Genomic DNA, 13,913 nt, shown 5'->3' with positions numbered 1-13,913 from the left:
AGCTGCTGCGTTGCGTCACAAGTCAAAATTTGTGTGTTACATTGTGGTCTGGTGTATAAGAAGTATTAAGAAGGTATGTGTGATAAGATTTAAGCCTTTTGTTTTTCTATTTTTGTCATCGTAATTAGTCACATTGTCCTTATGAGCAACGGATCTTGATAATTTTATGAAGAGATGAAATTAGATACATGAAATCAGCAACGTGAATAAAAAAACGCAGCTAGTTAGTTAGTTAGTTAGTTGCTTGGGTAAGGCACTGCGATCGGTAGGTCTATTGTGCCCCAAGCTCATCACAGCAACTCAGCCAGCCCTAGAGTGTCTATAAACTTTATAATTGACCCCGGGGACAGTGAGTGTATGTGCTCCTCTCTTGGCCAGACGTGCCCTATGTTCCTATACCTCCTGCGTGCAACGGCTACACACTCCATACGAAGGTGTAGGGGAGTTTCCCTGGCCGCATCGCAGAAGCGACACAGGTCGCTGAACCAAATACCTGGTTTGTACAAGTGCCCTCTGTGCCTACAGTGACCAGTCAAAAATCCTGTAATGACTCTCAGTTTATTGTTTGGAAGATTCATGAGTAGCCTGATTCTTATTAGATTGTAACCTCCTAATGAGCTTTTAGCTTGACGTTGAGCCATAGTGCCGGTAACAGGTAATAAGATCAACGGAAATAAGGTCAATTGACTTTATTTCGAAATAAAATCCATTGACTTTATTTCTCTTTCAAACATTAAATTTGCTTAGCTTCGCGGCGGCCCGCATACCCCGCGCGACCGGCGCGCACACCACGTCACGCTAACACCTTGCCTTTGCGGAAGCCCTCCCTCGCAATGTTGAAGAGGGCTCGCTTTGCAACCTGTTCAACTGAGAGATGCAGTGCTCCCGTAATGCAAACACATGCCTGACGTTGAAGCTTAGTCCTGGAATACCAAGCCACTGTACCATAAGTCACTATAGGCCTCACTATCTTGGTGTATATCCATCTGAGGATCCTCGGAGTGCACCCCCAGGATTTACCCGCTAGACGTTTGCACTCCATCATCGCTCGCGTGGCCTTAGATGTGACCGCATCAACATGGGCCTTTCACAGAAGCTTGGAGTCGAGGGTAAGCCCCAGATACTTAACCTCTGTGGCGACATTGTTACTAAAACAAGTTAACAATCTTTCCGAACTGAAACGCGAGATTGCAAAATAGCTGCAGTGCTGCCACCGTATTAGCGTTTCGTAATAATTTATTTTTCCTTACAAAGCGTTTGCAGTGTTCAGTGCTTTTCTGTATTGTTACCAACTACTTTATATATCAGCGTTATATATATTTAATATATATATAGTAATGACATATTTAACGGAGATATTTGTATATATTTAACTGATTATTAAGTAAACCGCATATGTGTATATATAAATTTGACCGTCAAAGGAATAAGTAAGAAAATTGGAAGAAGTGCCTAGCGTAAACAGAGGGTAAAAGCGTTAATGAAATGTGAAATAAAGTGGCAATACCAGCGATTTGAGGTTATAATAATTTTTGCAGGCGCAAAGTTTGTTTACTCTGTTTTATTAACGAAATATATAAAATAAAAGTGAATAAATGATTTGGTTTGCATAAATCAATAACCGGAGACATTTTAATAGTGTTTTAAAAGTGGAAACTGGTGATTTAGTGCATTTTTGACGTGGTAATGGCTCATAGAAAACAACGAAATTTAACAAAAGTTTTTTTTTATAACATTTAAATGGTTAATAATATTAGCCTTCCCCCTCCGGATTGTTAATAGGTGAAAAGAAACTCGTACTTTGGTACCCCTCCCGACTTTTCCGCACCTTTTTTAGCAGGTGCAGCCCTATACTAGAAATTACCAAAGATATTTCTTTTATTAGATTTCTCCTTGGTTAATACTTATGTATCGCTCATTTTAATTGAAACTAGTTTTGCAAAACATGCGTGTGGCGTATTTATTTTTTGTAAATATTTATTATTATGATATATGTATACGTAAGTATCTATTTATATCTAAACGTTTAAAACTAGTACTGATATGATCAGCGTTTACTGGTACAATCAATGTCTCGTTAATAATAATAAATTATTAATATTATTTAAGAGTTTTAAATGCATACTCAAATTTACAATTGTATGTAATTTAATTTCGTGCTCTGGCAGCGCTATTTCTTTAATTAACAGTTATAAATTTACAATAAAACATTGCATATATGTATAAAACAAAAAAAAACAAAAAATTAAATATCAATGCCGAAATCAGTGACGACGAAATGCTCTGCATACCAAGCTTCATAACTGTAAAGTAACCACACGACACACCCTTTATGGCATCTTCGCCAACGCAGCTCACTGATAAATGTACAGTACATTCGTATGCACCTACATATGTATATATGTATGCACGTTCGTATGTATATATGTAACTCAGCAGAGCTCAGCTTGCAAACAATTGCATGTGCACAAATAAACAACCATTGCCTTTACTTAGCTGTTACTTTCTATTGTATTATTCATGTATTAAAAGAAAAACTTGTTTTGTTGTTTCATATTATGTGCATAGACAACATCACACCATTTGTTACCTAAATTTGAGGCCATTTATTTGAGCTATGTGATTTTTGGATTGATTCGATATCATACAGTACAAGTGCGTAGAACATAGTTCCTTTCACTTGATAATAAACTTTAAAGTTGTCTTGCAGAAAAACTGATCAGTTCGTTTTACTTAGCAACAAGATACAGTCCGCTTATTTGATTTCATATCATAGTTTGGTCCTTCGAGCCGGATCAGACGCAAGGAAATCAATTTAAGTTATTATTACGGGGTCTCTTGGTAATTGTTCTGCGACACGCACGGTGTTCGGGTTTAATCGCGGTGAATTAACATGCAGAAACTAAGGTCCAAACGTGCATTGCTTAAGGGAGCTGTTACACGCATTTTCACGTTTGTGAACAACAATGGCAGCGATCAACCAATTGCAGATTGGGAGTGTCGCTTGGAACGTCTGGAGGAGATTTGGCGGGAATACAAGGACATTGTTCGGGTAATGATCGAGAAGAGCGACGACGAGGTAGAGGTACAAACTAAGATCGAGGCAGATTGGGAAGAATTCGAGGAGCGGATGCTTAGCTTAAAAAGCAAACTACGTTTATACATATCCGAAAAATCTCGATTGGCAGGAACTTCAGCAACTGTGTTCGAATCACCTCGTCAAGATGCTGCAATGACGAGTGTCTTATCATCACAGACTGATATCCTGCAAGATTTGGCAAGACAAGTGTCCAATTCTAATATTACTTTTTGCCTAAAATAAAAATAAAAGCGTTTGCTGGTCAACTTACTGAGTGGAAGTCATTTCATGACTCTTTTGTCAGCGCAATACACAACAATACAGCGTACACTGCTTGTCAAAAGTTCCAACTGTTAAAGGGTTATTTGGCTGAACCGGCATATGAGTTAGTTGGGCATATTCCTGAAACAACCGAGAATTACACAGAGGCTTGGGATAAGCTATGCTCCCGGTACAACAAATTAGGTGTTATTGCTAATGCACATATTACGAAGTTCATAAATATGGCAGCTACTAGCAGTCAGTCATCGATTAACTTGCGTAAGTTATACGTTGGCGCAGATGAGGTTCTGCGTGGATTACGCGCACTAGGAAGTGATGCGGAGAAACGCGATATTTGGCTCATACATATTTTGTTATCCAAGCTGGACCCAGCTACAACTAAAGAGTGGACTAAGTTCAATAAATCTAACACTGAATTCCCTACCTTTAATGAGTTCCTTAGTTTTCTAGATTCCACATGTCTCGCTTTGGAGTCTGCTGCACTGACAACAGCATCACCTATACGTCAGCGCATAGTCTCAGTGAAGTCTCATCAGACAACAGTAGACAGTCAAACGCTCTGTGTGAAGTGCGACGATACTCACGAGTTACCCTAGTGCAGCGCGTTTCTGGGTTTGGTAGTTAAGGAACGACGAGAATTTGTGGCCAGCAGACGTATTTGTTTCAATTGTTTGAGAGTGGGGCATATATCAGCCAATTGCCGCTCTAAATACTCTTGCCGCATCTGCCGCAAACGTCATCACAGTCTCCTTCATGAAGACATCAGGATGAGGGGCAGACGGTGAACGTCAACTTCAACGCATTGCCGGAAATCAACACCCTTCTTCCCACAGCGGTATGCGAGGTTACTGATTGTTATGGTACTCAACAGCAGTGTCGCATGTTATTGGATAGTGGCTCGGAAAAAACAATTATTTCCGAAAATTGCGTGCATCGGTTAGGTTTGCGCCGCCAGCACTCGAGAATACCAATACATGGCTTAAACAATGCAGCTACGGGTGTTTCACATGGTTGGGTCCCTCTACGCATAACCTCCATGCTGGGCGGCGAATCATTCAACGTCGAAGCTTTGATTATGCCAATGATTTCTTCATCCACTCCGGTGCATCATCTTGAGAAAGCGCAGTACTCATCATTTTTATCGCTTGATCTGGCTGATCCGACATTTTATATTCCTTCGCCTATTGACATTCTTTTGGGAAACGAAAAATTCTTCGAGATATTAAAATGTGAGAATATTACCGGCATAAACCAAAATTTCAGCGCAATTTCAACAACCCTCGGATGGATTGTGGGCGGAGACTTAACTCGTCGTGCAAATGAGGGAAGCGTAGGCGTGTTTTTCAGCAGTTTCGACATCGACAAGACACTTACACAGTTTTAGGAACCAGAAGAAATTCCATGTACACTGTCGTACACAGAAGACGAGGAAAGAGCAGAGAGGTCCTTTTTAGAAACACATACGAGAGCTGATGATGGTAAATTCAGCCTGGAGCTACCATTCAAATCACAATTTATCGACTTTGGTAAGTCCTCTGAACTCGCATTAAAACGACTATACGCAATAGAAAGAAGACTTGCATGCAATTCCGAATTGCGAGCACAATACTCGAATTTCATGGCAGAATATCTTGCGTTACAACACATGGAGCGAGTGCCGGAAGCTGAAGTTAAAAAGCCATCGAACGAATATTATTACTTACCGCATTACCCTGTAGCTAAAGCCGAAAGCACAACAACACGGCTTCGCGTGGTGTTTGATGGATCCGCGCACAGTGGTAATCATTCGTCGCTGAATGAATTTTTGCTTCCTGGGCTGTCACTTTTGCGGGAAATATTTTTAATCATTCTAAGATTTCGTAGACATCGCTTTATTATGTCTGGTGACGTAGAGAAAATGTACCGTATGATTTGGGTTCATGACTACCATAGAGATTTTCAACGGATTTTATGGCGTAATGATCCTAATCAGCCGGTTGAACATTACAGATTGAAGACAGTGGCGTATGGTACAGCATACGCGCCCTACTTGACAGTAAGACTTTTAAATGAATTAGCTCACACATCAAACACTGTATATCCATTAGCGCCACAGGTAATTTTAAAGGATTTTTATATGGATGACGTGATGACTGGGGCAGAAACCGTAACAGATCTTCTTAAAATACATAGTGAGTTAATAGCGCTTTTGAAAACTGCCGGCATGAACCTACGAAAGTGGAGTAGCAACTGCGTTGAACTGTTACAGGGGCTTCCAGAAAATATGCGCGAGATGTCTTCAATATCTTTTGAACCCGCGAAAACGTTAAAGCTGCTTGGACTGAAATGGAACCCAGTAAATGATGTATTTGAGTTCTGCGTATCACCCTCAACTACAGCTGCGATAACAAAACAGTCAATATTATCTGATCATTTTCGATCCTCTAGGGTTTTTGACACCCACAACGGTTCTTATTAAAATCCTTTTTCAAGAGTTGTGGTTAATCAAACTGGAATGGACAGATGAGGTGCCTGCTGAAATAGCGATTCGTTGGACAAATATGAGGAGCACACTTGAATTGCTGAATACACTACAAATTCCAAGAAGAGCGCTGTTTAAACTTGGTCACAACGAACTCCACGGTTTCTGCCACGCGTCGCAAAATGCGTATGCAGCAGTGGTATATTGTCGATCAGAGTATGAAGGTAACATCTCCACTCAGCTCGTTGCTGCTAAAAGCCGCGTAGCTCCACTTAAAACGGTGTCATTACCACGACTTGAGCTCTGTGTCGCGGTATTGCTCTGCCGATTGATGAACCAAGTAATAAAGGCATTTGAACTCGACGCCACTAAGGTTTATATGTGGACAGACTCATCGATTGTTCTACATTGGCTTTCAGCTATGCCAAGGCCACCGCCTTGATTTCATATGGACAGTGTATGTAGCAAACAGAACATCGGAAATTTTGACGGATTACACTCGATCTCAGTGGAATCATGTGAGGTCCGCAGACAATTCAGCGTATCCTGGTTCGCGAGGGGTTTTGCCGTTAGAATTAAAATCTCTAACCATCTGGTGGAACGGTCCAAGTTGGCTCGCTGGGGCAAAGGAGTTATGGCCAAAAATAAAATCGCTGTTGCACATATCTCAAGACAACTTGGAAGAGCGTAAGAGTAAAATTCAATCTATTACTAAACTTTTTCTTATATCAACGGAACACCATGTCGTCCTTGGTTCATTACTACAACATATGTCTATTTGGTCTCGGTTGGTGCGTGCTACAGCTTATTGCTTAAGATTTATAGGTTCTTTACGAAGACAAACATACAGCTCATTTATGTCTTCTCATGAACTACAAGATGCTACAAACTTTATAATTCGTGCTGTACAGGAGGAGTTATTTGCAGCTGAAATTTCCGCACTGAAAGAGCACAGAGCAGTGGCAAGTAAAAGTAAACTGTCAAGCCTCGCACCATTTTTAGACAGGGCTGGAGTACTGAGAGTGGGTGGCCGTATAGAGAAGTCATCAGCGACATTCAACATTAAACACCCTGTTATATTATCAGCGAAGCATATCGTCACCGAAATGATTGTCAAATACATTCACGTATCAAACCTACATGTCGGAGTAAGTCAACTGATTTTTATTATAAGGCAACAGTATTGGATTATGGGTGCCCGCAACATCGCACGACGAATTGTCCACGATTGTATTACCTGCTTCAAGTTACGAAAAACTACACAACAGCAAATGATGTGTGACATTTCAACGAGCATTCAGTAAGGTGGGCTGCGACTATGCTGGCCCATTTCTACTTAAAGTGGAGGTTGGCAAGGTACCACGAAAGGTGAAGGGCTACATTGCTCTGTTCGTGTGCTTCATAACAAAGGCAATGCACATGGAGTTAGTTGGTGACTTGACGACGCAATCATACATGGGCGCGTTAGATCGATTTATATCGCGCCGTGCCAAACCAATGGAGGTATGGTCAGATAACGCGACCAACTTTGTGGGGGCGAAGCGGAGCCTCGACTAAATGCAAGCCATAATGGAAAAGCAACACAACATTTCAGACACAGCTGATTTCTTTGCGCGCAATAATATTGCCTGGCGTTTCATCCCACCGTCATCACCCCATTTCGGTGGGCTGTGGGAAAGTAGTCTCAAGTCAGTTAAAACACATTTAAAGCGCGTTATTGGCCAAACTGCTTTAACTTATGAACGATTTTATACGTTACTCACTAGAATTGAGGCTATCCTTAATTCCAGGCCGTTGTGTCCCAGTAACGATGGCGAGATTGATGCCCTAACCCCAGCTCATTTTCTAATTGGCCAACCATTTACGGCAAGAACTGAGGAGTCTGTCGATCCTGCTACAAATACGAGCCCATTAAAGCAGTGGGACAAGGTGAAACACATGGCGCAGGGTTTCTGGAATAGGTGGCACTCGGAATATCTTACGAGTTTACAACAAAGACAGAAATGGCGAAAAGATGAACCGAATTTCAAGCTTGGTGACATTGTCATTCTTCGCGAAGCAAATGTACCGCAGTCACATTGGGTACTCGCAAAGGTCATTAAACTACATCCCAGCGCAGACAAGAAGATCAGAGTGGTCACGGTGAAAACTTCAGCGGGAGAATATATGCGACCCATTACGAAACTGGCCCTGCTTCCAATCTCAGTAGGACCGGAGTCTTCCAGCGGAGGGGAGGATGTAAAGTAACCACACGACACACCCTTTATCGCATCTTCGCCAACGCAGCTCACTGATAAATGTACAGTACATTCGTATGCACCTACATATGTATATATGTATGCACGTTCGTATGTATATATGTAACTCAGCAGAGCTCAGCTTGCAAACAATTGCATGTGCACAAATAAACAACCATTGTCTTTACTTAGCTGTTAATTTCTATTGTATTATTCATGTATTAAAAGAAAAACTTGTTTTGTTGTTTCATATTATGTGCATAGAAAACATCACACCATTTGTTACCTAAATTTGAGGCCATTTATTTGTGCTATGTGATTTTTGGATTGATTCGCTATCATACAGTACAAGTACGTAGAACATAGTTCATTTCACTTGATAATAAACTTTAAAGTTGTCTTGCAGAAAAACTGATCAGTTCGTTTTACTTAGCAACAAGATACAGTCCGCTTATTTGATTTCATATCAATAACAATATATAAATTTTTTAATAAATCGTCCGCCATATTGGATCCGCCAATTTGAATTTTGGAAATTGTATTTAATATTCGAATTCAGTGACGACGAAAATCCCTAATTATCAAATTTCATTGAAATCTGTCAAATACATGTGGAGTAAATACTAGAATTCATAAAAATTTATAAATTTTTGAAGAAATCGTCCGGCATATTGGATCCGCCATTTTGAGTTTTGGAAATTTAGTTTAATATTGGAAATCAGTGATGATGAAAATTCCTAAATACCAAATTTCATTGAAATTTGACAAATACATATGGAGTAAATATTTTTGCCGTCATATATTGTCGATTCGTCTCTAAGTGCGTCGGTGAGTCCTTGGAAGTATTCTTTGCGCAACATCTTTTTTACTAATTTCGCCATTTTGAAAAGTGTTTTTGCCTCAATACATCGAATTATACGGCGAATTGTCACTTTTAATTGGCTACTGCATTGACTACTTTTTTTAAGATTTTTGTATGCATTTGTCGGTGAGTCCGTGAAGTATTATTTGTGAAAAATCTTTTTTACTAATTTCCCCATTTTAACATATTTCTTTTGCATAAAAATATCAGTTTGTGCGGCATTAAGATGGTGTTTTGAAACCGTAGTTGGACTTTTCATCTAGAATGATATAGACACTTCTCAATGTGGGTGGTCTTCAGTATCTACTTTCGTGATTGCTTCCGTTTGTGTGAACTATTCCGTGGATTTAGTACATCACATTACTCTTATTAGCGTCAAAATCTTTATTTAAGTTTTAATTATTATTTATTACATAGCCAATGTAAATCCTTAAAGCTCTTTGTTATTGTTAGAGTTTCTCTTTCAATACTAAATACATGCGTAATCCATAAAATTGTTTAGATTCTACATATATAATTTGAATAAAAAATAATAAATTATGCTTAGTTAATTTAGATGGTTCTTTTGTTTTTCAAATAGGGATATTTCAAAAGTAATTTTTAATATAATGTATGTATATGTATTAAATAAAAACCTTCAAATTATTACCCCCTTTGTAGTCAAAAAGGGTTATTCTTTTTAATATTTTTGGCATTTAACCTATAAAAAAAAAATCTAAGGGGCGAACACTTCTAATAAGGTAGTGTCAAATCTTCCTTCTCGCTCTTATTACTTTACCTGGTATTATTCCACCATGGCTTGAAATATATTTTTTGTTGTTTTATAAAATAATACATTTCATTCCAAGACGAGTTGATATAAGATGACAGCAGAAGTTCAAACAAAAATGTCACTAACAAATTGTACGCATAATGACGTTAGGAATTATAACAAATATATCATTTTTAAATTAAGAGTGACCGAGGCGAATTCGCCTTTATTTATCCTTTATGAGTAAAAAAAACTATCTAATATTGTTCCTTTTAAAAATATCTGCAAATTTCTACCAAGTTTTGTATGCAAAATCAGCTAAGCTACTAGTGAAGGAGTTTTTCCTTGTCAGGAAGAATTCTATAAGATATACGTACATGACTACTTGGTGAAAACCTCGACAAAAATATGATCTAATGTCGTTTTGTCATTTCTGTACTCGTAATAAATACATTTGTACATAAATATATCTGAAATTTGGAAAAGAAAATAAGTAGTGGGTTCATCCCAAGCAAAGTGTTTGGCAAGCTTTTGTAAAAAAGCCTATTTATATAAAATGCTATTTATATAAGTACAATTAGAAACAAGTAAAAAAGTCTAAGTTCGGCCGGAGTCGAACATTAGATACCCACGCAAGTATTATATAATTTTTTTTTCACCTTTCCGAAAACTACCGCTACATGGTAAGCAGGGGTGGTTTTATCCGAAATTTCGTAATAATGTTACTTCTTTCAAGGGATTGTTGATAGTATCAATTTTGTGTAAATTAGCTTCCTTAAATTTCGAAATATCGAAGTTTCAAGCATTTCTCAAAAATTTACGATTATATAAAAGGTGGGCGTTACTTTAGTCCGATTTCAATAAGCACAATATTTATTCAGAGTTTGATACAAATTGCTTGAACGGTTACCGAGATACACATATGTGGTCATAAGTGGGCGGTACCACGCCCATTTTTCAAAATTTTATCATTTATCAAGTCTTATCGTATATTGTGCTAAAGAGTTATTGCAAACATCAAGTTTGAATAAATTAGCCTCGGTATTTACTGATTTCGTATTTCTCTAAATTACCGTTATATGGGATGTGGGCGTGGTTATTTTTTTTTTAATTTTCGGCCATTTGGTATGTTGTACCAAGACCAACAATTTTGCCAAGTTTTCGGGAAATTATAAGTAATATTCTTATTTTCCGTCTAAAAATCATTGTAAATATAAATTTTGAGTGAATAGGCTTAAGTAGTTACTTAAATATCGCAGTTTTCATATTTCTGGAAGCTACCGTTATATGGGAGGTAGGCGTGGTTATTGTCCGATTTTGTCCATTTTCAATAACATCCGTCCCACGCCGAAAGGAAGTACACAAACCAAGTTTAGTTAAGATATCTCAATTTTTACTCGACGCTACAGCGCAGGTCCACAGTCCACGAAGAGTCGGACCTCGAAAGCGGTGAGAGCGTAAACACTCAGGAAGAAGAAGCTTTGCTACGCTCTCTGGGGGATGACAAAGGTGCTTGTTCGGCATCAAAGAAAAGGCCTAGGGCACAACCCAGTAAGGAGGGGTTGAAGGCTAAAGCTATATAAAAGGCGGCGGTCAAAGTCCACGAGAGACTTAGCTGCAAGTCCAACTGGACGAAGGAAGAGGCGGAAAGGTTGGCTACGCGGCAGTGCCACGATTCTCTGCCACGGATGCGGGATTCGCAAACCGGATCGAGGAAGGAATCGCGGCTAAAAGGCAGCTATCTGCTGAAAGCGAGACAGCAAGGCTGGCCAAAAGATCGAAGCGCAGAGACAACGCTGTAAAGCCAAACGTCAGGTTCGATCAAGGGAAAGCGACAACATCGAAAGCGACGGCAACGGCCAGTGAGATAGCTAGGAGGCATCTAATTGTGGCACTCATTGATCGTAGCAATCCGCTAGGCCAAATGTCTCAGGAGCGCTGGGGATCAATCAAGGATCACACCAAGTACCTGGGAGTAATTTTGGACAGCAAACTGGTATGGAAGCTAAATGTAGAGGGTAGGGTGAAAAAGGCCACGCATCTAAACAGGTGCTGGGTACCACATGGGGCCTATCCCCTGGCCTCGTGCATTGGTGTTACGCAGCGGTAGTTAAGCCGATATTTCTCTACGGCGCTCTGGTATGGTGGCCGCTGCCAACAAAACATCGTACAGAAAACATTGGAGCGATTACAGCGGCTCGCTGCACTGTGCATAACAGGAGCGCAAGGACCACTACAGCGGCTACACTTCAAAGGTTACTTGACCTACCACCAATCGACATCGCAGTCGAGAGCACTGCAGTGAAATCCGCCATGAGATTGATGGCCTTAGGTGAATTCTCCGCTAGAACCCTCGGGCCCAGCTCGATATGCAGGGGGATGGAGGACAAAATAGACCACATACCCCACACTCTTCATCTGGGGAAGAAGATATCAAGCTACGTTTAAGGAGGTCGGATGGCGCAGGAGTATGCGACCCGCCTGCGGAACGTATAAAATCTACACGGATGGATCTAAAATGGCTGATGGAGTGGGCGCTGGAGTCTATTGCACCGAGCTAGACCTCAGGCCATCCTTCAGGCGTCCAGAGTACTGCAGTATTTTCCAGGAAGAAGTATTCGCTATAGGGAAAGCTGCTGAGATAGCCAGCAACGCAGGAAACTATATAAAAAATATCAATATATATGTCGATAGCCAGGCGGAGATTAAGGCTGTAATCTCACATCGTATTGCATCAGAAAATGTCCTTAGAAGCAGGGAAGAAGTAGACCGGGTGGCCGAGGGTAAACGGATGCATATATACTAGGTTCCAGGCTACAAGGGCATTATGGGCAACGAAACAGCTGATGAGCTTGCCAAAAGTGCCATCCGTCTTGCTAGCGAACCAGTACAGGAAATACAAAAGTCGCTAAAAACGATCTATAATAAAATTTCTGAAAGAGCTGGGCGCCGGATCAGGGTGAGATGTAATGCATTATCGACATGCAAAACCACCAAGATCATGTGCAATAGCAGCAAAGGAAACACCAATTTCTTGCTTTCACGGTCACGTAGGGATTGCAGGACAGTTGTTGGCCTAATGACGGGCCACAACCTACTGGCATCCCATGCAAGCAGAATGGGTATTAGTAGCAGGGAGGAAGGCATGAGTGATACGTTAGAATACCTCTGTTTCTGTCCGGCTTTAGCTAGAACTCGTATTAGATATCTCGGAGCTTCGCAGTTCAAAGAACTAAAGGAGGCTCCAAAACTGGATATTAAGGCTCTCTTGTACTTCGCAAAAAGCGTTGACGTCCTATACGACGACTACTTTCGATCGCAGTAAAACGGACCTCCATCTGGCACTACAAAGGACCAACGGTTCTATGTAAGGCGCATCCGCCGGCCAGTGTAACCTAACCTAACCTAAACAGAGCTAAATAATACTAATATTAGCTGAAATAAAGAGCTACATTTTTTTCGGTTGAGCATTCATTGACGTAAATTTGTTTTTACATTCTCCGCAATTTTAACAAACACAAGGAATTTTATAAATTTAAGTGCTGAAAAAACTTTTAAAACCAAAATAAGGTGCACATATTTCGAATTCATTGCTACGGCACTTATATGTATGCATATAATTATATAAACTAGACAATGAACTAAAAATACTTCACAAACTGTTAAAATCTGCAGTTTCAGATATTTGAATTAAATTTTTCTGGAAAGATTCATTTCTTTCTCTCCTTAAGGTAAAATTAGTAAGGTAAAAACAAAATACGCGCGTTCAGACAAAGGATTTTCTTATAAATAATTTTTGAATTCTTTAACCTAGATCGAAGAGTTTATGGTGGAGTCTGTATTTTCCCGTGGATACAAATGTATGTTTTTCCACTGAATTTCGAAATTTGTTGTTTTATAAACGCTCAAGTTTTGGCTTTCCTTTTTTACCGTGGCCGCCTGAGAGAGAATACACCGCCTGAGCTTATCGGAGCTCCAACTAGTGCCCGGTATAGTTTGTGTGCTCCCGCGCACATTGTAGAAGCTAATCGACTTCCCCATTTCCAATAGCTTACGCGCCATTTGCATTAGGAGTTGAACTTTTCTAAGTATTAATCGAAATACAGTAAAATCCGCGGGTTGGGTACTTAAAAGAACCCGCTTAAGTACCTCAATGCGGGTACTTAAGCGAACACAATTACTGATAAAGCTACGTCTTCTTGTTAGCTTACATAAATAAATCCTTGAATAAAGCATCAACA

The 13,913-nt window shown here is 39.9% G+C and overlaps 1 protein-coding gene across 6 annotated transcripts in view; it reads right to left on the bottom strand.

The window, feature by feature from the left end:
- LOC118745678 (neprilysin-3) overlaps nt 1-13,913 on the bottom strand; it is a gene marked incomplete at its 3' end in the record, with an annotated part of 330,193 nt that overhangs the window by 267,305 nt on the left and 48,975 nt on the right.

This window comes from Rhagoletis pomonella, unplaced genomic scaffold (assembly GCF_013731165.1).
Source record: "Rhagoletis pomonella isolate Grant_MI unplaced genomic scaffold, Rhpom_1.0 Rhpom_scaffold_00009, whole genome shotgun sequence".
Lineage (NCBI taxonomy): Eukaryota > Metazoa > Arthropoda > Insecta > Diptera > Tephritidae > Rhagoletis > Rhagoletis pomonella.
This window is presented reverse-complemented; position numbering and strand designations above follow the sequence as displayed.